The sequence below is a fragment of the Bubalus bubalis genome, chromosome 9 (genome assembly GCF_019923935.1).
Source record: "Bubalus bubalis isolate 160015118507 breed Murrah chromosome 9, NDDB_SH_1, whole genome shotgun sequence".
Lineage (NCBI taxonomy): Eukaryota > Metazoa > Chordata > Mammalia > Artiodactyla > Bovidae > Bubalus > Bubalus bubalis.
The window spans coordinates 45,229,068-45,255,009 of NC_059165.1; the positions used below are offsets into that span (position 1 = coordinate 45,229,068).

The window sequence follows — 25,942 nt, forward strand, 5'->3', positions numbered from 1 at the left end:
AGTCTGCCTGCAGTGCAGGAGACCTGAGTTCGATCCCTGGAAGATCCCTTGGAAAAGGCAATGGCAACCCACTCCAGTATTCTTGCCTGTAAAATCCTATGGACGATGGAGCCTGGTACGCTACAGTCCATAGCGTCACAGAGAGTCGGACACCACTCTGTGATTTCACTTCCACTTTCAAGGACCCGTATGATCTGAACCACCTTTCCTTACCACTCCCATAAGTCCATCAGATAGTCTGCTAGCCAGCCACACAGCCAGGCCAGGAAGGAAGAGCAATCGGATGTAAAAATGCAATGGGGAGGGACTTTGCTGGTGGTCCAGTGGTTAAGAACCAGCCTTGCAAGGGAGGGGATGTGGGCTAGATCCCTGGTTGGGGAACTGGGATCCCACATGCTTCGGAGTAACTAAGCCAGCACACTGCAACTAGACAGTCAGTGTTCCCCGGTGGCTCAGTGGTAAAGAATCTGCCTGTGATGCACGAGATGCAGGTGGTGTGGATTTGAGCACTGGGTCCGGAAGTTCCCCTGGAGGAGGAAATGGCAACTCACTCTAGCACTCTTGTCTGGGAAATCCTATGGACAGAGGAACCTCGTGGGCTACAGTTCATAGGGTCCCAAGAGTTAGACACAACTGAGCATGCATGCAGATTCCTCCACACGAAGACCTGAGGCAGCCAAATAAATACAAGTATATACATTTTTTAAATGCAGCGGGGAAAGGTGGGGACTATAGCAAACAGGAGCAAAAGCACAGATTTTTTTAAAGGGGCTGTCACTTCTTGGTGCCAACCAATTGCCTGATAGGATCTTTCAAGAGAATCGAGAAACCTGATCTTTATTTGACTTTTAAATATTTGCAAGCTAATTCACAAGACATATTTGACCATTCTGCTGACCATAATTTGTGGCCTGTCAAAGGCACATACTGAACTTTCACCCTCTGTACCTTCCCTTCTGCTGTTCTCACTGCCAAGAACCCTCTCACACTCATGTGGGTCTCAGGAACTCCCCCCATGTTGTCAGGCCCAGCTGAAACACCACTTCTTTTGTGAGCATTTCCAGATGACCTCAGCTAGAGGTGACACCTCCCTCCCTGGGGCTGCCCCATTTAGTCCTCATCTCAGGCCACGGTTATTTTGATGAGCCCTCTCTCTCTTGGTAGATAATGAGCTCCTAAAATACAGCTGACCCTCGAGCAACGCAGGACTGAGGGGCACTGATCATCCCTGTAATGGAAAACCCACACCTATCTTTATAGCTGCCTTCCTTACCTGCAGTTCCGCATGCTCAGATTCTACCAGCTGTGGATCATATAGTACCATTGTAGTATTTATTGAAAAAAAGACGCGTTAAGTGGACTGTGCAGTTCAAACCTGTGTTGTTCAAGAGTCAACTATACTCAATGAATATTTATGGAGCGCCTGTTTCATTGCAGGCACCAGGTTAGGCAGTGGGTATACAGCCCTCACAAGATGGAGAGTCTTTACCTTGGAATACGGAGTCTAGTACAGGCTAGATTTTAACTGAGTCATTCTCAAGTCACCTAATTTCAATGTATGATGAGTTTTAAGGAATTAAGAGAGTTTCTAAAAGGAACTTAATCCAGGCAAGGGGATTAAACCAGTCACGGGGCTGCTCAGGGAAGCATTAGCACTAGCTGCCACCTAAGGCTGCCCAGTTTATATACTGCACTAAGGTAACCAGCGGGAAGGGTGGGTGAGAGCCTAGATCCCACCCAAGCTGTGCCTTTTCTTTTTTGGTCTCCGTGGGCGACTCCTAGGATCTCAGTTCCCCAACCAAGAACTGAACCCAGGCCGTGGTAGTGAAAGCCCAGAATCCTAACCACAAGGCCATCAGGGAGCTCCCAAAGTTGTGCTTTTTTTTTTCTAATTTGTGAAAAAGCATTTGTAGACTAGTGGGGGCAGTGTTAGTTCCTCCTCTCTTTTGACCATCCCCATAACACAGAAAGCTGCTCTAAGAATCTATATATACCAGAACATACCCCTTGAATCCTTCCTTTAAAGGCTGTGGGGACCAAGGAAGGCATCTCTGAGGAAGAGACATAGGGGTTGAGACTGAAGGTAAGAAGGGGCCAGGCAGCTAAGATATGAGGAACAGCATGTATGAGGCCTCTTAGGAAAGTACCAAAGTTCAATGGTCTCATAAGCAGCCAGTGTGGCTGAAGCCTGGATAGACAGGGAGCTGGGTGGGCTAGGCAGTGACCACACACCTCTTGTGGCCTGGAAGGCTACATTAAGGGGCTCGATCCTCATCCTGAAATGTCTCATATCTCCCCCTCTTTGACCACGCTGCTTATGGGTGTCACTGCCCATGGGTGACCCCACAGAAAGCATGATAACACAAACTACCTTTGCAGAGTGCCTACTAGGAGCCATATACTGTGCTGGGGCCACAAGTCATTTCCCTCTTCCTTCCCTACCCTCCTAAGGAAGTGTTCTTTGATTCCAATTGAGCAATGAGAACGTTGAGGCACAGAGAAGATGAGCAGCCTACCCAAGGTTACCTGGCTATCAAGAGGTGGGGTGGGACTCCAAGTCTCTGACTCTAAGCCCTTCCTCCTGGCTGCCTTGTAGCAAAAACCCTTGCGAATAAACAGAAAGCACAAGGAGTTGGGAGCCTGGAAGCTCAGAGGGGTCTGGGGGCTTGCAGCATTGGCATCACTGGGAAGCTTGCCAGAAATGTAGGCGCTCCAGTTCCACTCTAGTCCTGCTAAATCACAATTCGCCTTTTACAAGAATCATGTGAATATTTCCAGGCTGAGAAGCAGTACACTACAGAATAACCCAAGCACACTGGCATATTGCATTTGCAGCTCTTATACAGCAGTCTAGTGTCTCAAAGGCCAAGTCTCTAGTGACCTGAGAACTGCTTATTATAACCAAATTTTCCAGAACTGCCAACTGTGCCATCCTTCCGCTTGTCCTAGTTCTGTCTCCTAGTCCAACTCCAAGGGAAAGCTCAGGACGCAGCTGCCATCACCTCCAGAGAGGGGCAACACTTTCTGCTCAATTCCTTAGCATGGATCTGCTTTCATATAGAAAGAAACCTGAAGTCATTAGACCCTTCTCCTGGTTAATCACTCTTCAAAACATCTTCTATACGGGGTCCACTCTGATCCCCAGATCATTTTCTGGAACCTACTTGTCGCACGTCAATGCCTTTTCTAAGCCTGCATGCCAGGGGAAGTGGAATGGTTTGGTGGACAAGAAAGGCAGGTGAGGGAAAGCTGTATTCTCCTGTGTTAAGGCCAGATGTTGTGTGACTGGGAATCTCCCACTTCCATTTCCTCACTCCTATCTGAGAAATGGGGAGAAGGACTAGATTAGGAATCACTAAATTGTGGTTTGGCAGATAACAGAAAGGAAGTTCAATAGCCCAGGTGAAATAAGGAGTAGTGGGGGTTGTGGCAAATTGGAGAATACCATGCCTTGATTAAAAAAGGCAGCCCCACTCAGCATTAGGCTATTGTTGTATGGGAAATATAGGTCCAGTGTTGGCATATATGCTAATTTTTCAAGAGATGGGAATCAAATTTTGCCCAGTGAAATATCCTATGGTGTTTAAACATTGGCATCTGGTTAAAACATAAACAAACAGCACTGAGTGGGCCAAATTAAGATCAGGTGCAGGCCACATCTGCCCATGGGCTGCCGGTGTGCGATGCCTGACGTGGATGCCGCCTCACGTTACTCAGAAGTTTATGATTCCATCCCACGTGCTGCTCTTCAAAACGCTGCTGTAAGGGCGGCGGAATCCGTGCGTTCTGACGCCCCGCCGCTTCTCCTGATCGCGGTCCTGGGCCCCACCCATGCCTTTGCCCAGCCCTCTCCGGGAGAGGACTGTACGCCGGGACTCAGCCCTGTCCCTGGTGACCGGGATGGGTCGCATGGCTTCTTCACACCCTCCCTACCTGCTCGCCTGCTCTCCCAGCAGAGCCGCAGCGATGACTCAGCCTCTGGCTGCCCAAGCCGGGAAGGGAGGAGCAGGGGCGGGGGAGGGGAGAGGGGAGGGCAGGGCTGGGCCCACGTAGGGGGGAGGGGAGAGAGGAGGCCGGAGGATCCAGGGGAAAGGGAGGAAGGCGGAGCAGTGGGGGAGGAGGGGGGTGGGGGAGGGGGGCTGCTCCTGGGGAAGCCGAAGGTTCAGCCCCCACCTCCTCCCCGCGGCCCGCTGACTTAGGGATGGGCGGGGGCCCTAGAGCTGAAGAGAGGAGCGGGTGGCGAGGGGGCGAGGCACCGAAGGGAAGGTCGTGAGCTCCCGGCATTCGTCCCCCATCCCTGAGTGTCCTTGTTGACACGCGGTTCCCAGCCACGCCTGCGGACCACCCCGGCCGCGGTTGGATTAGTGCTGGGAAAGACACCTTTAGACATGGCCCTTTCGTGAGCACCTCCCTCCCTGTGGAGGCCTTGCGGGACGGCAGTCAGAAAAGGACAGCGATGAGGGAGATGGAGCCCTGCAGACTAGGGCGGAGAGAAAACCCGCACCGCCTGCCCGCAAGTCGAAATTTAATGGCAGAAATGACCTACTGGAGCATTTTGCTGGGCTACACAGTAGCTATAAGGCCAGGATGAATTTGGAAGGTGGCCCCAGGAAGTTTCCTTAGCAATTTTTTTTAATGATATGGATTGACGAATGAATGAAATATGTTACAGGAGCGTATCTGTGTGTGTAGAGAAGACAGGTTTTTTTAAAAATGTCGTTTTGTATGTCTGTGTGCTGTTTGCGAGGATGTATATAGGAATCTGTATGTGTATCTTGAATGATGTATGCATATGTATCTTATGGATATAAGCACATTGATAGCTGGATATGTGTGCACACTGTATGAGTATGTTTGCTCAGACGGCATCTCTGTGTATATGTACAGGTGTTTTTATATGCCTGTTAAACAGGTGTTTAAGATCTATGGGCTTTCCTTGGTTTGTATTTAAATATGTGAATGAACATGAATTTGTGGGTTTGTGAATGTGACTACATATATTCATACTTGGGTATGTATTGCTGTTGTGTGCCAGTGTTGTGAGTGTGTGTGTGTATGGGACTCTCTGTGTCTTAGTGAGATTGAATTATGATTGTGTATGTGTGTTAATGAGTGTATGGGAATATATTTGTGAGTCTGTGAAGAGGGCCAGAGTGTGCTTTAAGGTTGCTTATGTGTTTAGATAAGAACACGTGTATATTTTCCTGTCTATGTGGATGTGACTAATGAGTCTGGGTGTGTCTCTGTAGCCATCCTATTGGGTCAGTCTGTGATAATCAGTCTGTGATTCTTAAGGGTTAGGCTGATTTAGGTGCTTCTTGGAGGAGGAGGTCCTCAGAGGGTGGGGACTGTGGAGGTAGGAAAAGCCCCTGGTGTGCTGGCCCAGTGGCCTTCCAGAGCCGTTGGGAGCAGGGTGAGCAATGTAGGCTGAAGCTAGACAGTGGCCTCAAATGCCAGAACAGGGCTTCCTCCTGGTCCTCAGGACCTCCTCTGCCTCCTCCACCCTCTCAGGACCACCTTGTTGTCTACCTTGTCAGTGCTCTTCTGCAGGGGTATGCACTCGATCGTTAACAACAGTGACATTATATCAACAGACATTTCTTCAAAGAACACATACAGATGTCCAAAAAGCACATGAGAAGATGCTGCTGCTGCTGCTAAGTCTCTTCAGTCGTGTCCGACTCTGTGCGACCCCATAGACGGCAGCCCACCAGGCTCCCCCATCCCTGGGATTCTCCAAGCAAGAACACGGGAGTGGGTTGCCGTTTCCCTCTCCAAAAAGATGCTAGGCATTGGTAATTATTGGAGAACGGCAAATCAAAACTACAATGAGGTATCATTTCACACCAGGCAGAATGGCCATCATCAAAAATGATACAAACAATAAATGCTGGAGAGGGTAGAGAAAAGAGAACCCTCCTCCATTGCTGGTGGGAATGTAAATTGGTGCAGCCACTATGGAGAACAGCGTGGAGGTTCTTTAAAAAACGATAAATAGAGCTACTATATGATCCTGTCATCCCTCCTGGACATATATTTCAAAAAGATAACATGCACCCCAACATTCATTGCAGCACTATTTATGGTCACCAAGACATGGAAGCAACCTAAATGTCCATTGCCAGAGGAAAAAAGAAGTAGTACATGTATACAATGGAGTGTTATTCAGCCATAAAAAAGAATGAAATAATGCCGTTGGCAACAACGTATTTGGACCCAGAGATTATACTGAGTGCAGTAAGTCAGGGGAAACCAAATGTCATACATCACTCATATGTGGAATCTAATTTTTAAAAAAGACACAAATGAACTTATTTACAAAACAGAATTACAGATACTGAAAGCAAACTTGTGGTGACCAAAGAGGAAAGATAGGGGTGATGGATAAATTAGGAGATGGATTAACATACACACACTACTGCATAAGATAGGTAACCAACAAGGACCTACTATATAGCACAGGGAACTCAATATTCTGTGATAATCTATATGAGAACAAAATCTGAAAAAGAATGAATATATGTATAACTAAATCGCTTTGCTGTACACCTGAAACCAACACAACATTGTAAATCAACTATACTCCAATGACTTCCATGGTGGTCCGGTAGTTAAAGCTTCATGTTTCCACTGCAGGGGACATGGGTTCAATCCCTGGTGGAGGAACTAAGATCTTGCATGCTATATGACACGGCCAAAAACAAAACAAAATTATACTCCAATAAAGTTAAAAATAAATAACAATAACAGCAATATTATGGAATACTTACTGTGTGCCTACCGCCTGAAAGCAGTGAACTGATATCAGTTCAAATTAGTATCCCCAGTTTTACAGTGTGGGCCACCGAGGAGGTGAAGTGCCTGTTCCTGGTTACACAGCTACTCAGGGTGCCTCAGAGTCCAGGGGCCACATGACCCCTTAACTGCTAGACCAGGCAGGGTCTCACAGCCTTGGTGTGATTGACACTTGTGGTCAGCAGTTCAGTGTTACAGGGCTGCCCTGTTGGCTGTAGGATCTTCAGCATCATCCTTGGTCTCCATATGTGTGTGCTGCGCTTAGTCGCTCAGTCGTGTCCAACTCTGTGCAACCCCATGGACTGTAGCCTGCCAGGCTCCTCTGTCCATGGAATTCTCTAGGCAAGAATACTAGAGTGGGTTGCCATTACCGACTCTGGGGGATCTTCGTGAGCAAGGGATTGAAGCCGGGTCTCTTGCGTCTCCTTCATTGGCAGGTGGGTTCTTCACTACTGAGTCACCTGGGAAGCCCTTAGTGGCATCTATATATCAGATGCCAGCAGCACCTCCCTTTCCAGTTGTGACAACCAAAATGCCTCTAGGTATTTCCAAATGTCTCCTGGGGACAAAATCACCCTTTATTGGGAACCAGTGCACTAGACTATCCTGCCTTCCTCAATAAATGTTTTCTGAGAGGCTGATCTGCACCCTGTCTGGTGGCTTCAGTGGTTCCTTTTCTTTCACAATGATCTTCACTTCCACATAGGTAGCCCCTTGCCTCTGTCGCAAACAGAAGGTTAACTAGCTAGGCCACCTTGTCCAGCAGCTCAGCCTCCCTAAACCTCAATCACAGAAAGCAGGGCTTAGCACCTTGTAGATACCACTATAGCTCTTATTATTTTTAAAAAATAATTTTATTTATTTTTGGCCGCACTGGGTCTTCATTGCTGTGTGGGCTTTTCTCTAGTTGTGGCGAGCAGGGACTACTCTCTAGTTTCGGTGCAGAGGTTTCTCGGTGCCGTGGCTTCTCCTGTTGCAGAACATGGGCTCAAGGGCATGCTTAGTTGCCCTATTGCACGTGGGATCTTCCCAGATGAGGGATCAAACCAGTGTCTCTTGTATTGGCAGGCGGATTCTTTTCCAGTGTATGTGCTACGCTTAGTCATGTCCGACTCTTTGCAACATCAGGGACTATAGCCCGCCAGGCTCCTCTGTCCATGGGGATTCTCCAGGCAAGAATACTGGAGTGGGTTGCCATACCCTCCTCCAGGGGATCTTCCCAACCCAGGGATCGAACCCAGGTCTTCCGCATTGTATAGCTCTTATTATTATCATCCGAGTCACAGGGCTTCCCTGGGGTCAGAGCCAGGAATAAGAGGGCCCCACGCCAGCTGACTCTCTCTGCCCCAAGCTGTGGACAATGCTGGTTCTGCGAGTTTGTTTTCCTGGTTCAGTGAGAAGGACATGGTGCTTCAGAGTTGGGCCAAAGCTGGCTCCATGTGATGCTATCATATTTATGCCATTTCGTCTTTGCAATAAAACAGCCTGACTTTTTCCACCAGCAGAACCTGATTTTCATGAGCACACACTGCTTTGGGGCCATAGCAGGTAGTCAGAGGGATAAGGCGGAGCCGTGAGTAGGACTATCCCACGTCCGGGCTGGGACTCCGGCTACAAACAAGACACAGGTGGTAACACCTGCAGAGGCCTTCCACTTACAGAGTCATGCCTGACTCTGCCACTCAGGAAATTCTCTTCACCTCTTAACTGTGTGTTCCTTTGCTGTGCCATCTTTCCTGTTCTCCTATCCCTACAGTGTTCCTGATATTTACAGGGCCCTACACCCAATCCTCTTGGGAAGCTGCAGAGCCAGTGGTCAAGGGTGAGGGTTCTGATGCCTCATTGCCTGAACCTGCGCAATCTTGAGCAAGGCACTTCACTCTCTGTGCCTTAACTTCCTCATTTTGAAAACTGGGATCCATGTGGACTCTCCTGGTGGTCCAGTGATTACAACTCCATGCTTCCAACACAGGGAGCTTGGGTTTGATCCTTGGTTGGGGAACTAAGATCCTACATGCTCCACAGTGCAGCCAAATAAATAAAATGAGGATCCTAGAGAGGCCCCGTCTGGAAAGATGAAATGAGATAGAGCATATAAAGGATGCGATGGTGTGATCACTGACCTAGAGCCAGACATCCTGGAATGTGAAGTCAAGTGGGCCTTAGAAAGCATCACTATGAACAAAGCTAGTGGAGGTGATGGAATTCCAGTTGAGCTCTTTCAAATCCTGAAAGATGATGTTGTGAAAGTGCTGTACTCAATATGCCAGCAAATTTGGAAAACTCAGCAGTGGCCACAGGACTGAAATAGGTCAGTTTTCATTCCAATCCCAAAGAAAGGCAATGCCAAAGAATGCTCAAACTGCCGCACAATTGCACTCATCTCCCACGCTAGTAAAGTAATGCTCAAAATTCTCCAAGCCAGGCTTCAGCAATACGTGAACCGTGAACTTGCAGATGTTCAAGCTGGTTTTAGAAAAGGCAGAGGAACCAGAGATCAAATTGCCAACATACGCTGGATCATGGAAAAAGCAAGAGAGTTCCAGAAAAGCATCTATTTCTGGTTTATTGACTATGACAAAGCCTTTCACTGTGTGGATCACAATAAACTGTGGAAAATTCAGAAAGAGATGGGAATACCAGACCACCTGACCTGCCTCTTGAGAAATCTGTATGCAGGTCAGGAAGCAACAGTTAGAACTGGACATGGAGCAACAGACTGGTTCCAAATAGGAAAAGGAGTACATCAAGGCTGTATATTGTCACCCTGCTTATTTAACTTATATGCAGAGTACATCATGAGAAACGTTGGGGTGGAAGAAGCACAAGCTGGAATCAAGATTGCTGGGAGAAATATCAATAACCTCAGATATGCAGATGACACCACCCTTATGGCAGAAAGTGAAGAGGAATTCAAAAGCCTCTTGATGAAAGTGAAAGAGGAGAGTGAAAAAGTTGGCTTAAAGCTCAACGTTCAGAAAATGAAGATCATGGCATCTGGTCCCATCACTTTGTGGGAAATAGATGGGGAAACAGTGGAAACAGTGTCAGACTTTATTTTTTTGGGCTCCAAAATCACTACAGATGGTGACTGCAGCCATGAAATTAAAAGACGCTTACTCCTTGGAAGGAAAGTTATGACCAACCTAGATAGCATATTCAAAAGCAGACACATTACTTTGCCAACAAACGTTTGTCTAGTCAAGGCTATGGTTTTTCCTGTGGTCATGTATGGGTGTGAGAGTTGGACTGTGAAGAAGGCTGAGCACCGAAGAATTGATGCTTTTGAACTGTGGTGTTGGAGAAGACTCTTGAGAGTCCCTTGGACTGCAAGGAGATCCAACCAGTCCATTCTGAAGGAGATCAGCCCTGGGATTTCTTTGGAAGGAATGATGCTAAAGCTAAAACTCCAGTACTTTGGCCACGTCATGCGAAGAGTTGACTCATTGGAAAAGACTCTGATGCTGGGAGGGATTGGGGGCAGGAGGAGAAGGGGACGACAGAGGATGAGATGGCTGCATGGCATCACTGATTTGATGGACGTGAGTCTCAGTGAACCCCAGGAGTTGGTGATGGACAGGGAGGCCTGGCGTGCTGTGATTCATGGGGTCACAAATGGTCGGACACGACTGAGCGACTGAACTGAACTGAACTGAGGCATGTAGTAAGCCCTTAAATAAATAACAGCTCCCATTACTGTTGTTATTCTTCATTAACCATGAAATACAAATGCACTCTTACTCATTACCAGGCACTTAATCTGCCCAGGATTCTCTTCTCATTTGATCCCTTCAGCAGCTCTACAGGAAGGTACTATTGTTAGTCTCAGCCCAGAGGAAGTTCAGGTTCAATGATGTTAAGTGACTGACCCAAGGCGACTGAACTAATATGAACCAGAACCAAAGTGTTGTTACTGCAAAACCTGTCTACACTGAGCTTCTCCACCCAAAGCAGATTTTACCCTAGAAAGGAAGGGCTCCTCTCTAGCTAGGGGATCCCTGAAAATCTGAGAGGGCTGGAGAAGAAGGCAGTGAGGGGGCTGGACAAAAGGAGGGGTTTGGCTTAAAATGGGTGAAGTTTCCCTTTTCAGCGTTTGATGAAGTCACCTAACAGAGTGGGGCTGTGGTCTCATGACCTCCAAGTGGTGTTGCCAAGTTTTTCCTTGTGTGTAAAGTTTATTTTTATTACAAGCCAGTGTGTATACTGTTCCAGTGCTTTTTGTTTGAATTGGATTGTAGGGAGGTACAGAAGGGTGTTAACTCACAGGATGGAGGGGAGCACCATTTTAGAGCTGGTGCCAGAGAAAGGTGGTGTGTTTACCAGGAGCTGTGAGATTGAGGCCAGGTGAGTATATAAGCGAGGATGGCCTTGTGGAAGGGTTAGTTCTTCCAACGCACGTGCCAAAGGGGACAGAGAGGGCCACGTGATAACCATTTTGTTTTCTTTTAAAGATATTCAAGGCATTGTTTTTCCTTATACTGTGATGGTGTATTTATATCCATGTAGCAAATTACCCCAAAGCTTAGTGGCTTAAAACAAATATTATCTCACCGTTCCTGCGGTTTAGGAATGCAGGAATGATTTAGCTGTGGAGGCTCTGGCTTTGGAGGCTTTCGCGAAGTTACAGTCTAGATGTCAGCCAGGTCTCAAGTCATCTTGACTGGAACTGGGGGACCTGCTTCCAAGATGGCACACTCACATGGCCGTTGGCGGGCGGCTTCAGCTCTTCACCATGTGGACTTCTCCAGAGAGCTGCTTGAGTGTCCTCACACCATGAAGCAAGGGAGAGCAAGGTGGGAGCCACATTGTCCTTTATACCTAGCTCCAGAAGTTATTCGTCACTGTTTCCTGAATAACCTGTTGCTGACGCAGGTCAGCCCTGCTCGGTGTAGGAGGGCACCATACAAGAACACAAATACCAGGAGGTGAGGATCATGGGGCCATCTTGGAGGCAGCTATGATAGTGGTCATCGCTGCCCATTTGTTTTTTAATTGCAGTATAATTGCTTTACAATGTTGTGTTAGTTTCTGCTGTACAATAAAATGAATCAGCCATATGTATGTATATAAATATATATCCCCTTCCTCTAGAACCTCCTTCCCACCCACCCCTACCGCACCCCTCTAGGTCATCACAGAGCACTGAGCTGAGCTCCCTGTGCTATACGGCAGCTTCCCACTAGCTATCTGTTTTACACATAGTAGTGTATATAGCCTATTTGTTTACTACTGTATGGGAGACTCTGGATTTCAAATCAAATCCAGTATTCAAACCGGGCTGTGGATACCAAAAAGCTGACAGCTGCTCATCCAATGGCTTCACTGTATCTGGACCTGCCTGTGAGGCCCTCTTGGGGGCATGGCTCCTGCGGCGTCCCAGGATGACTCCTTCAGAAGTAAAGTGGTATGATCCCGTGACACTGAAAATAGGTGCCAGCAGGGTGCAGTGGTTAAGAAGTATGAACCCTGTAACCAGGCAGAACTGGATTTAAATCCTGACTCCCTTATTGATGATCTGGAAACTGGGCAGCTGGCTTAACTTCTGAGCCTCAGTGCCTTTGTGTATAAAGGGGATTAAGATCAACTTCATAGGACCATTAGGGAGATGAAATTCTGGATGGCAGAGAGATGATAATAGGAGTCAGGTACTCTGCCAATGTTGACCCATAGGGTTGTTATTAATAGTGATAATAATAAAGTGATAATACAAGTAATAATAGCTCACATTTATTGAGCACCTATTATTGTCAGTCTCTGAAGCTCAGAGCAGTTAAGAACCTTGCCTAAGACACACAGCTAGGAGAGCTGAGACTCAAACCCAAGTCTGCCTGTTTCCAACCAAACCACTGGAGAGCTTACTCTTTTCACCTGATAGTCTGTAACGACGGACTCTACATGGTTTTACCTCTTTCCCTTTTCCCCTCTTTTTGGCTGCTTAGTAGTATATATGCTTGCATGTGTGCCGTCGCTTCAGTTATGGCTGATTCCTTGTGACCCTATGGTCTACAGGCCACCAGGCTCACCTGTTCATGCAATTCTCCAGGCAAGAATACTGGAGTGGGTTGCCATGCCCTCCTCCAGGGGATCTTCCCAACCCAGGGAACAGACCCATGTCTCCCGCGCTTCCTTTTTGGCTGCTTGGTAATACCTGGAGAAGGCGATGGCACCCCACTCCAGTGTTCTTGCCTGGAGGGCCCCGTGGGCGGAGGAGCCTGGTAGGCTGCAGTCCATGGGGTCGCTGGGAGTTGGACACGACTGAACGACTTCACTTTCACTTTCATGCATTGGAAAAAGAAATGGCAACCCACTCCAGTGTTCTTGCCTGGAGAATCCCAGGGACGGGGGAGCCAGGTGGGCTGCCGTCTATGGGGTCACACAGAGTCGGACACTACTGAAGCGACTTAGCAGCAGCAGCAGCAGCAGCAGCAGTAATACCTGGACAGTGTGTAATCAGTTACACACTGTGTTTCCCCTGTTGTTGGATACTTACTTTCTAATTATTTGCTATTAACAATGAGGCTTCAATGAGCAGCTTTGCTGTCCAGGCTTTTGCCGAGCTCACCATATGCCAGGGCCCGCACCAGATTCTTGACGCATGTACTTTGTTCAACCCTCCACCAGCCCAAGGACATCAACTAGGAAATGAAACTTTAAGGCTATCGCCTAACACATAGTACTTTTTATAAGGATTGGGAATCCCTTGCTTTCTCAGTGCTGAAGTTCCTTATTCCAATAGGGCCCCCAGGGTGTACCTGTCTTTCCTCTGTAGCACATTCCTGGGAAACCAGAGGGCTGGAGTCTGCAAACCCAGGTTTATTAGAAGGACAGGCTCACAGCACCCTGCACTCCTCAGAGACGGCTCTGTAACAGCCAGGATAGGCCAGATTATGCTGCAGTGACAAACAACCCCAAAAGAGTGCCTTAAAATATCCATTGTGGGGTTGTGGCCAGCTCTATTTTGTGTTGTCCTCACTCCAGGCCCCAAGTCTATAGAGAAACCACCAACCTGAATTCTGCCACAAGCCATTCCAGGAAGCAAGAGAGAAGGTAGTCACTTGCATACTGGCTCTTGAAGCTTTCACCTGGAAGGGTCTGCTTATTTCCTCTCATTTTTTTTTTTTTTGACAAAGCAAGCATATGTACTTGCATATGTAACTCTGCAAAGGTGTACATCCTACTGTGTGCCCTGAGAAGGCAGAACAAGACTATCGGGTGAAGAGCACAGACGACCACCACAGGCCTTTCTTCTCCTGACCATTTAGAGTCAGACCATCAGAACCAGGTTTTGGAACAACTGAGTCCACATCAGAAGTGCCCAAGGATGTCTTAGCCTTCTGTCCTGGAAGAAAGACCCTTACCTCTCAACCCCTCCTACTCACACCCTGAAACTGAGTTGGCCCTGAATCTCTGGGGCTCTAGGAGATAAGGAGAGCAGAGAAGGGTGGGTCTAGGGAGATGGACCAGGGGTGACCATGGGTGGAGCTCTGTATTCTGTATCTGCTGTGGTGTGACCGTGTATCTGTGCTTTTGGGCAGTAGAAAGGGCATTTGACTCCTGTGTGACCTTGGAAAGTCACATAGACTTGAAAGTCTATGGGGTCGCACAGAGTCAGACACGACTGCTGCTAAGTCGCTTCAGTCGTGTCCGACTCTGTGCGACCCCATAGACGGCAGCCCACCAGGCTCTCCCATCCCTGGGATTCTCCAGGCAAGAACACTGGAGTGGGTTGCCATTTCCTTCTCCAATGAGTGAAAGTGAAAATGAAGTCGCTCAGTCGTGTCCAACTCTTAGCGACCCCATGGACTGCAGCCCACCAGGCTCCTCCATCCATGGGATTTTCCAGGCAAGAGTACTGGAGTGGGGTGCCATTGCCTTGGGCTATACCAGCCAGGATACTAAATACTAAGGAGAAATGATAAAGAGCGTTTATATTTATACAGATATACCTTGAAAACATGATGTTGAGTGGGAAACACAGCAAGTGGCAGAATGATATGTGCAGTGTGATACCATTTACGTAACTTAGAAACATATGCACTGAACAACACTACACATATTGTTCTCTGATGCAGGTGCTACAGATGACGGTGGCTGTGGGGGTCTGGAGTTTGGGAGACTCAGGGGAGGGGCTGAGACAGAGAATGAAGCGGACCAGTGGGGCTTCAACTCTATTTGTAATTTAAAATAAACATACAGGATAAGCTGATATAATAAACTTTTAATAGCTGTCAATTCTGAGTAGGAAGACTTGGATGCTTGTGATATTATTGTTTATATTTTATGTTCTTTTATATTTTATGTTTATATTTATGTTCTTAGGATGAAAAGGGGGAAAGCTTGCTGGTCTCCTAGGTCTTAGTTTCCTCCTCTCTAAAATAAGGTCATTGGACTTCCCTAGTGGTCCAGTGGTTGGAAAACCACCAGCCAGTGCAGGGGACACAGGTTCAATCCTAAGCCCCTGTGCCACAGCTACTGAGCCCGTGCGCCTACAGCCACGCTCCACAGTGAAGCCGCCACAATGAGAAGCCCGCTTACTGCAACCAGAGAGTAGCCCCTGCTCACCACAAGCAGAGAGTGCTGAAACAAACACCAGCGTAGCTGGGGGGAAAAGGTCATTGATCTAGAACAGCGAGGGTGGTTATCACAGACTAGTGAAACTTCAGGAAAGAAAACTGGAGACAGGGATGTTCATTTTTTTTAAAAAAGAATATATTTTATTTATTTTATTTGGTTACATTGGGTCTTAGTTTCAGCATGTGGGATCTAGTTCCCTGACCAGGGATAAAACCTGGGCCCCCTTCATTGGGAGCACAGAATCTTAGCCACTGGACCACCCGGGAAATCCCCCAGGGATGTTCATTTTAAATTTTGCCCACAACAGGTTTTAAGAAAACCGAAGAATCTATAATGATATGAGAGCTGAATATAATTTTATTCTTGTTTTCCAATAACTTATTAAGTAAAAGAAATACATACTTATTGTAAAACATTTGGAAAAGTTATTTTGAATAGAATAAGTTCCCCTATTCTCACCACCCAGAGGGATAATTGCTATTTTATATATATGTGTGTATGTGTGTGTGTTTATAATGTGTGTGGTGCTTCTAATTTATATACGACTTTTGTTCCTTTTTTCTTATTGTAAAATTAGTACATTAGTGGAGACTTTTTTAAAAAGATAAATAGAAGAAAATGGAGATAATAACAAATTGAGCTTTTCACCCATAATTTATTTTTCTCATTTCACCTTGAATCAGTGAAAACTTCTCAGACTGGCATTTGGGAATAAGTAGAAGGAATAAAAAAAGATGTCCTTTTCATTATAGGGGACTGGAATGCAAAAGTAGGAAGTCAAGAAACACCTGGAGTAACAGGCAAATTTGCCCTTGGAATGAAGCAGGGCAAAGGCTAATAGAGTTTTGCCAAGAGAACGCACTGGTCATAGCAAACACCTCTCTTCCAACAACACAAGAGAAGACTCTACACATGGACATCACCATATTGTCAACACTGAAATCAGACTGATTATATTCTTTGCAGCCAAAGATGGAGAAGCTCTATACAGTCAGCAAAAACAAGACTGGGAGCTGACTGTGGCTCAGATCATGACCTCCTTGTTGCCAAATTCAGACTTAAATTGAAGAAAGTAGGGAAAACCACTAGACCATTCAGTTATGACCTAAATCAAATCCCTTATGATTATACAGTGGAAGTGATAAATAGATTTAAGGGACTAGATCTGATAGAGTGCCTGATGAACTATGGACTGAGGTTCGTGACATTGTACAGGAGACAGGGATCAAGACCATCCCCATGGAAAAGAAATGCAAAAAGCAAAATGGCTGTCTGGGGAGGCCTTACAAATAGCTGTGAAAAGAAGAGAAGCGAAAAGCAAAGGAGAAAAGGAAAGATATAAGCATCTGAATGCAGAGTTCCAAAGAATAGCAAGGAGAGAAAAGAAAGCCTTCCTCAGCGATCAATGCAAAGAAATAGAGGAAAACAACAGAATGGGAAAGACTAGAGATCTCTTCAAGAAAATTAGAGATACCAAGGGAACATTTAATGCAAAGATGGGCTCAATAAAGGACAGAAATGGTATGGACCTAACAGAAGCAGAAGATATTAAGAAGAGGTGGCAAGAATACACAGAAGAACTGTACAAAAAAGATCTTCACGACCCAGATAATCACAATGGTATGATCTGTCACCTAGAGCCAGACATCCTGGAATGTGAAGTCAAGTGAGCCTTAGAGGGCATCACTACGAACAAAGCTAGTGGAGGTGATGGAATTCCAGTTGAGCTCTTTCAAATCCTGAAAGATGATGCTGTGAAAATGCTGAACTTAATATGCCAGCAAATTTGGAAAACTCAGCAGTGGCCACAGGACTGAAAAAGGTCAGTTTTCATTCCAATCCCAAAGAAAGGCAATGCCAAAGAATGCTCAAACTACCACACAATTGCACTCATCTCACAGGCTAGTAAAGTAATGCTCAAAATTCTCCAAGCCAGGCTTCAGCAGTACGTGAACCGTGAACTTGCTGATGTTCAAGCTGGTTTTAGAAAAGGCAGAGGAAAGAGAGATCAAATTGCCAATATCCGCTGGATCATAGAAAAAGCAAGAGAGTTCCAGAAAAACATCTATTTCTGCTTTATTGACTATGCCAAAGCCTTTGACTGTGTGGATCACAAGAAACTGTGGCAAATTCTGAAAGTGATGTGAATACCAGACTACCTGACCTGCCTCTTGAGAAACCTATATGCAGGTCAGGAAGCAACAGTTAGAACTGGACATGGAACAACAGACTGGTTCCAAATAGGAAAAGGAGTACATCAAGGCTGTATATTGTCACCCTGCTTATTTAACTTACATGCAGAGTACATCATGAGAAACGCTGGGCTTGAAGAAGCGCAGGCTGGAATCAAGATTGCTGGGAGAAATATCAATAACCTCAGATATGCAGATGACACCGCCCTTATGGCAGAAAGTGAAGAGGAAATAAAAAGCCTCTTGATGAAAATGAAAGAGGAGAGTGAAAAAGTTGGCTTAAAGCTCAACATTCAGAAAACGAAGATCATGGCCAGTGGTCATGTATGGATGTGAGAGTTGGACTGTGAAGAAAGCTGAGCGCCGAAAAATTGATGCTTTTGAACTGTGGTGTTGGAGAAGACTCTTGAGAGCCCCTTGGACTGCAAGGAGATCCAACCAGTCCATTCTGAAGGAGATCAACCCTGGGTGTTCTTTGGAAGGAATGATGCTAAAGCTGAAACTCCAGTACTTTGGCATCTCATGCGAAGAGTTGACTTATTGGAAAAGACTCTGATGCTGGGAGGGATTGGGGGCAGGAGGGAAAAGGGACAACAGAGGATGAGATGGCTGGATGGCATCACTGACTTGATGGACGTGAGTTTGAGAGAACTCCAGGAGATGGTGATGGACAGGGCGGCCTGGCGTGCTATGATTCATGGGGTCGCAAAGAGTCGGACACGACTGAGCGACTGAACTGAACTGAACTGAGAAGGAATAATAATAAATAATATTTATTGAGCCCTTACTATGTACCAAGCTTTGCACTAAACGCTTTACAGGGCTTATCCCACTTAATCCTCACCATAACCCTACGAGGTAGATACGTTTACCGCCCCCTTTCACAGATGTGAACACTTAAGTTCAGAAAGACAAAGTAACTTGCTCAGAGTTACACATCGCCTAGAACCTGATGTCCAGAGAGATTAAGTAATCTGTCAGTTCCCGTGTCACTTCCCGAGTAATTTGCCCTGAGAACCAGAGGGTGGCCTGCTCAGGGTCTGAAGTTCAGTCCCCGTAGGATGTGGTCAGGAACATGGTGGCCCTGGTCAGAGAGGTCTTCTCTGAGAGGAGCTTTTGTGGTTTGGTGATGGGGGTAGAATTTTTTCTTCTCATCAGCCAAGGGCAAGGCCAGAGCTGTCTCATCTCCTCGCCCCTCTGAATCAGCCTCCGGGGCCTTGGTCCAGGGTCAGCCCTGCCCAGGAGCCCCTGGGAAAGCTCAGGTCTGCCTGCTCACACCCTGCTGCACCTTCGGGTTTGGACCCCAACTCCTGTCTCCCAGAAACCAGGCAGCAGCACCTTTCATTCGTCTGTCACATGTCACCTGCTCACTCAGTCACCTCCTTTGGACCGAAGGCCTGCCACGTGCCCGGTGCTACGGTGAGTGTGGAGGGCGGGTCTGGTGAGGAATAAGAAGAGATCTCTGCTCTCATGGAACTCTTCAACAGAGAGTCTGAAGGTGGGAAGAGAAGGGTCCCTGCCAACTGTTCTTTGCTCACCTCCATGCTTCAGACCAGGCAGGTCTGCTAGCAACATGCCTACTCAGCCCACCAACAGGCAGATTAGGACAGCGAGTGCCATCCTGCCAACAGGCACAGGTGTAGTGAAACCCAACGCTCACACAATCTTAGGAGCCTTCTTAAGGAAGAGTTCAAAATCCAAAATTATAAATACAGAATTAGTGCAAACTCGAATGTTTACTTAGCACATGAAAAGAAAGCACAGCGAACAGCAAAGTTTTAAAAAACTGTCAGACGTTCCCTGGTGGTCCAGTGGTTAGGACTCAGGGCTTTCATTGCCGTGGCCCAGGTTCAATCCCTGGTCGGGGAAAAAAGATCCTACAAGCCACATGGCATGGCCAAATGAAACAAAACTCAACGACTACCAAGTCCATAAACCTCACAAAATCCAGAGTAATAAAGTAACACTTTATTAATTGGCTGACACACCTCTATTATATTTTGTCGTACTTTTTTTGACCTCACGCCCTTTGATCACTGTGTGGACGCATTTCCAGGGCCCTTCCTTGGGGAGGTGGCAGGGCAAGTGAGAGGCCCTGAAGTTTAGCTTCATTAGCTTCTTGGTAATTCTTTACCTTATCAAATCCTCAGACTAATCCTGTCTTGTAGGTGCCATTATTATTCCATTTCATAGATGGGGCAACTGAGGCTCAGAAAGAGAATGGTTTGTCCAAGGTCACTGCTCTCCCCTATGACCTTCACACTATCCTGCCCTGAATACAGCTCCTGGGTTTGGTAAACAGACTCAAACACATCCCCCACCCAAGTGCTCCCAAGTTGGAAGAAAAAGGCAAGACAAGAAACCTGGAAGAAATAAGCTCCATCACAACGCCCCCTTGCCCCTTCCCTCCTTCTGTCAGATCTGATCAAACCTCCACCTCCCGCAGGAAGTCTCTCAGGGCTCCAGGCGCCGTTCTGGCCCCTTCCTCTTTGTATCACTGAATGAATTTATGTCCCCACATTGCTCTTCTTTCCCTATGGCAGGAGGGAGTCAAGGTTCCTCTTTGGGATATAGTTTCCCAAACTGGAAAATGTCTCTAAGGTCTCCTTCAACTATAGAAATACAGGAATTTTTTTTTTTTTTTTTTTTTTTTGGAGAAAGCCTTGAATTCTTCTGGTCCAGTATCAAGGCTGCAGCACCATCCCATCCAGTCTCTCACCAAACCCTTTGACCTCTCTGATCCAACCCTCTACGGCCCTGGCCAAGCTACCACCCTCTCTCCCGCCTGGACCGTGACAACAGCATCGGTCTCCACACCGCTGCTTGAAAGAAAGTGCAAGTCGCTCAGTCGTGTCCGACTCTTTGTGACCCCATGGACTGTAGCCCGCCAGGCACCTCCATCCATGGAATTCTCCAGGCCAGAATGCCAGAGTGGGTAGCTGTTCCCTTCTGCAGCAGGTGCTTGAGTGACCTTTTAAAAAACCGGGAATTCCCTAGCAGTCCAGTGGTTAGTACTCGACACTCACTGCCATGGCCTGGGTTCAGTCCCTCGTCAGGGAACTAAAGATCCCGCAAGCCATGGGGAGAGGCCAAAACAATCAAACCCAAACAAACAAAAACCAGTAAAGACAAAAATACCTGCCATGGCTGCTGGGCTCCTGGGCCCCTGCTCATCTCTCCCTGGTGTCCTCCAGCCCCACCATCACACGGCACACTTTTTCTCGCCTCAGGCCTCTGCACATGCCATTCCCTCTCTGGGACTCTTCCCCGTGCATCCACAGGCTAACTCCTACACGTCCTTTCCACTCAGGTGCAATATCTTTTCTGCAGGAAGGCTTTCTCTGACCCCTCCATTTAAATGAAGTCCCTGGGAACAGGAACCAATGCCGCCTGCTATATAGCAGGCTGAGAAATGGCCACCAAAGATATCAGGGCCTACTCCTGGGAACTTATAAATGTTACCTTGTTTGCAAAAAGGCTAACATTTGCAGGTGTGATTAAATTAAGGACCTCAGGATGGGGAGATTATTCCGGATTATCAGGGAGGGCCCTAAATGCAATTATACATATCCTTGTAAGAGAGAAGTAAAGGGATATTTGACACATATACAAAGAGGAGGCAATGCAAAGATGAAGCAGATAGAGGTTTGCAGGTGTTGGACTTGAAGACCGGAGTGATGTGGGCACAAGCCAAGGAGTGCCAGCAGCCATAAGAAAGTGGAAGAGGCAAGGGGTGAATTCCCTAGAATTTCGGAGGGAGTGCAGGCCTGCTAACATCTTAATTTCAGTCCAGTGACAGTGATTTGGGATTTCTGGCCTCCAGAACTGAAAGAATAAATGTCAGCTGTTTTAAGCAACCAAGCCTGTGGCACTTTGTTACAGTGGCAATAAGAAACTAATACACCAACTCACTATCTTGTCTCTCTTTAATTCTTACAGAATTCTTACTTCATTCAGATGCTCAGCTCAACTCTTCGTTTACCAGTCTTCTTTCCAGGTGAAGCTATGTGACATGTTCTGGCCAATGAGATATAAGCAAAGGATGTGTGGATTTCTGAGAAGGCACCTTCAAAAGGGATAGAGAACCAAGGTGTTCCCTTTTGCTCTTCCATCTTTCCTTCTTTCTGTCTGGAATACATATGTGAAGGCTGACATTCCAGCAGCCATATTGGAAACATGAGGTACAACAGAGGCTTCCATACCTGAACTGCTGAACCAACACCTCCAGACTTGTCATTATGAAAAAAAACAATTTTTTTTCATGTTGATGCCACTGTCCTCAAAGTCTGTGTTTATAATAGCTGTTCACAATCCCCCCTGAAAAATCTTTCCTACTTTTCCATATCATGCCGTTTTTTTCCCCCATTGATGTCATCAAAATGTATAGTAATATCTATATTTGTGTGTTTAGCTATTTAATGTCTGCTTCCTCTGCTAAACTATAATTTCCATGAGGGCAAGACTTCTGTCTGCTGTCTTCAAAGCATAGGACCTGGTGTAGAGTAGGTGCTCAATAAACATTTATTGAATGAATGCATGTATGAATGAACGAACTATGCCTCATCTAATAAGGCCCCAGGCTCTTATAAGACATAGAGCACACTTCATTTCTCTCATCTCTAGCCCAGTCCTGAGCCCCAAGTGAATGTTCCTGGAATTCGGATAAAGTGGAATGGAACACAAAGAAGAGAAAACATCTGGACTCTAGTCAGCCCTGTGGCTTGGTGAGAATGGGTGCTGAGTAAAGGTTGGTTGACTGACTTGGGAACAGCCTGGCCCTCTGGAGAAGGACAAGGATGTGGGGGATGGCGTTTCAGCTGGGACACGAGGCCCCGAGAGTCCAGTGTCTGCCAGATCTCCTCCCAGCCATCAGCTTTGCAGGGCAGGCAGAAGCCAACTCGGAGCTCCCCCAGGCTGTGGCCACTTTAAATTCCTGATAACTGAGACTCAGAGAGGGGCAGGGACTTGCCTGCGGTCACTCAGGATGTCGACAGACCCTAGATTAGGCCATTTATCTCCAAATTCAGCTCTTCCTCCTGTTGGTTTTCTCACCTCTGCACTCTGGTGCCCTCAAGGCGAGGAGACCAAGGGAAAGCAGGCCTCCATGCCGAGGGCTTCCTACATTCTAGCTGAAACATCAGCTGCCAGGGTTCAACCTTCCCATTTTACATATGCCATCACTGAGGCGCTGTGAGGCTGTGGGTCCTGCACCAGAGTTTGCAGGGGCTGGAAACTCAGGCCAGATGACCCCAGTGTTGAGCTTTCCCCACATTCTCATCCTGTCTCTTGACCCTGCCAGAGCGATTCTCACTCCCCAAGCTAGGGGCAGATGTGACTTCCCACTGGGGCTCTCAAGCTCCAGCCCCAAGGCTGTCAGGTTTAGGACTTAACTGCTCATATTTGATCCTTATGTCTAAGGTACCTGAGAAACTTGCTTGGCTGACCATGCCTGTCCTTCAGGTGGAGAAAGGGGAAGCTGAGAGCATTTCAGGGTCTGGTCAGGGTCACAGGGCGACCAGTCATGGCGGAACCAGGGCCAAGGTCTGCCATGTCTCTCTTGGCCAGTGTTCAGCCATCTGCGGTTCAGTAATGACCTCTACAGTCAACCCTGGAGAAAAAGAATGATGCATTTTAGCGAGTCCAAGGTCAAGGGCACCTCCTTCCACAAATGTAGCCAATGCCTTGCACTCACATAGCCATTCTCAAACTTTTTGGTCTCAAGACCCTCTTAAAAATCACTGAACCCCAAAGATTTGTGTTTATGGTGTTTATGTCTATCAACATTTACTGTATCAGAAATAGAAATTGAGACACTTAATAAATATCAATGATGTAAAAATAACTAAGCACTCTAACATAAATACATGTTATGAAAAATAACCATATTTTAGAAAAAAAATTAGGGTGAAGAGTAGCACTGCTTTGCATTTTTCCAAATCTCTTTATTGTCTGCTTTAATAGAGAGCAGCTGGATTCTCACATCTGCGTCTGCGTTCAATCTGCTATGAAATAACATGACACGTTGCCTCTGGGAAACTCCACAGTACACTCGTGAGAGAATGAGTGTGCAAAAGGTCTTAGTCTTACAATGAAAACAGCTGTGACCTCAGGGATCCCCTTGAAAGTGTCCTGGAGATCTTCAGGGGTCCCTGGACCATATTTTGAGAACCGTTGGTCTACATTCGTGATTTATATGAAGTGGATCTGGTTGTCATTTGTATTATAGAGGCCCAAAGTGAGGCTCAGGCTTCCCAGGGGGGTGCTAGTGGGAAGAACCTGCCTGCCAATGCAGGAGACCAAGAGACACTGATTCGATCCCTGGGTCGGAAAGATCCCCTGGAGGAGGAAATGGCAACCCACTCCAGTATTCTTGCCTGGAAAATTCCATGGACAGAGGAACCTGGCAGGCTATAGTCTGTGGGGTCACCAAGAGTCGGACATGATAGCAGGCAGGCAATCATGGATTGATCAAGATGAGGCTCAGCAAGGTTGTCAGGCTTGCCCCCAAAGACATATAACCAGTGAATGGTGCTGTCAGGATTTGAACCTAAGACCATCACCTCTAAGGAACTGTGTCCTTAACAGCAAAACTGTTCTCCAACCTCTGGCTGATGGACAGGGATGGTTGTAAGAGGGATGGTATCAGGAAGGAGCCAGAGGCTGTGGGATGCCATTAAGTAGGGAGAACGAAGTAGTGAGGTGGTAGAGTGTGTGCTCAGGAGCAGCCTGCCTGGACCCACATCCTGGCTCTGACCTGTGCATTCTGTTTGACCTGGGGCCAAGCACTCAACTTCTCTGAGTTTCAGACAGCCCCTCTGTAAAATGTGATAATATGCTATCTGTACCATAGGGTCTTTGGGAAGATTAAATATTAATCCATGTAAATTATACCAGTGCTCAATGAATTTGAGGACAGGGCTGTGCGCATGGCTTCACTGAGGCTGGAGAGAGAGGCAGGGGTGCTTAGACTACGGGTCCTGAGGGCTGGGGCCGGGGCAGTGAGCAGATAGGTGGCCTGGAGGGCGAGGGAGGGCTCAAAACCAGGACATGGTGCTCCCGAATGCTGGGTATCTGCTGATGCTGACTCTATGAATTTCAGGCACCCAAGTCAGCCCTGAAATATGCTCTGACCGGAGGGCCAGCCGTGCCTGCCCCAGTGCACAGAAGCTAAATCTTTTGCTCTGGTCACCATCCTGGCCACTGTGTCCTGAGATCAGGTCTCCAAGAGTCCAGCCTAGAAAAGCCCCCAGACCCCCTGCCTCTCTTGACCTCATTCAGGGAGTGAAGCCACGAGCTCTAGCTCCGTCTTCTCCTGTATTCCTGGCTCTAGAAAATAGTCTAGAACCACACTGTCAAGCGATCCTGGAGCCGCCTTGCCTAACTGCCCCCTTTCCCTTTTTGTAGGTGGGGAATTTGAGTCCTGGAGACAGAAAGGGGCTGCTCACACCACACAGCAAAGCTGGGAACACAAAGCCCAGATTGCCTGATGTTTGCTTCGGGTTGTACCACCATGACACATCCCACTTTTCCTGCTCAGCAGGGATTTAAGGCCAATGTGTCTTTGAGGACAGTGGCTCTGGAACTCCCTTGCCTAGTACAAGTCTCAACTCTGCCACTTCCCGGCTCTGTGACCTCAGGCAAGATGCTTAGCTTTTCTATGCCTCGTTTTATTTAATTATAGAATGGGAACCATACTTTCACCTCCTTCAGTTAGGTATTGTATGTATTAACATGAGCAGATCCATGCAAAGCGCATGACACTGCTGAGAGCTGAGCACTGGTGGTCAACGCTGACACCACCACCATCACCATCATCGTCGTGAGGAGATACACTGGGGGTGTTCCTTGTAGAGCATTCCCCCTCCTCTGTGTGAGGGAGAGGTGGGTAAAGGCAGAGCTGGATTCTGACCTCTGCATAGTAACTGATTCACAGGGTGATTTGGGGCAGATGGCCTGCTGTGTCTGGGCCTCTGGGTCTCCAGCTGGAACAAAAGGGTCTGTTTAAAAAGTTCTTTTCTATTGTACCTCTAGCTTCCTCTGGCAACAATGACCATAGAGATCTGTAGGGCTGCTCATTACAGTATAAGGTAACAGTAAACAACTGGAAAACAATCTTAATGTCCGTCCACTCTGCAGCTTTAAATATAAGAGTATAGCTCCAAATGGAAATAATCCAATTGTTCATCAACAGGGGAAGGAAACCCAAACTGGCACATCTAAGAGGTAGAACACTCCTCTGCAACGAAAGGTAGTGCACTCAGGACACAGCAACGTGGTGAACCTCAGAAACATCATGCTTGGTGAGGAAGCCTTGCCCCAAAGAGTGCCTGCCGTGTTATCCATTAAAGGGAAATTCTGGAGGACTTTCCAGTGGTCCAGTG

At 47.1% G+C, this 25,942-nt stretch overlaps 1 non-coding gene across 1 annotated transcript; it reads left to right on the forward strand.

Annotated features, from left to right (window-relative positions):
- Window positions 1-19,358: 19,358 nt before the first annotated feature.
- On the forward strand, window positions 19,359-19,430 carry TRNAE-UUC. The gene has a single exon. It is a non-coding gene; the product is annotated as a tRNA-Glu (tRNA).
- Window positions 19,431-25,942: the final 6,512 nt, after the last annotated feature.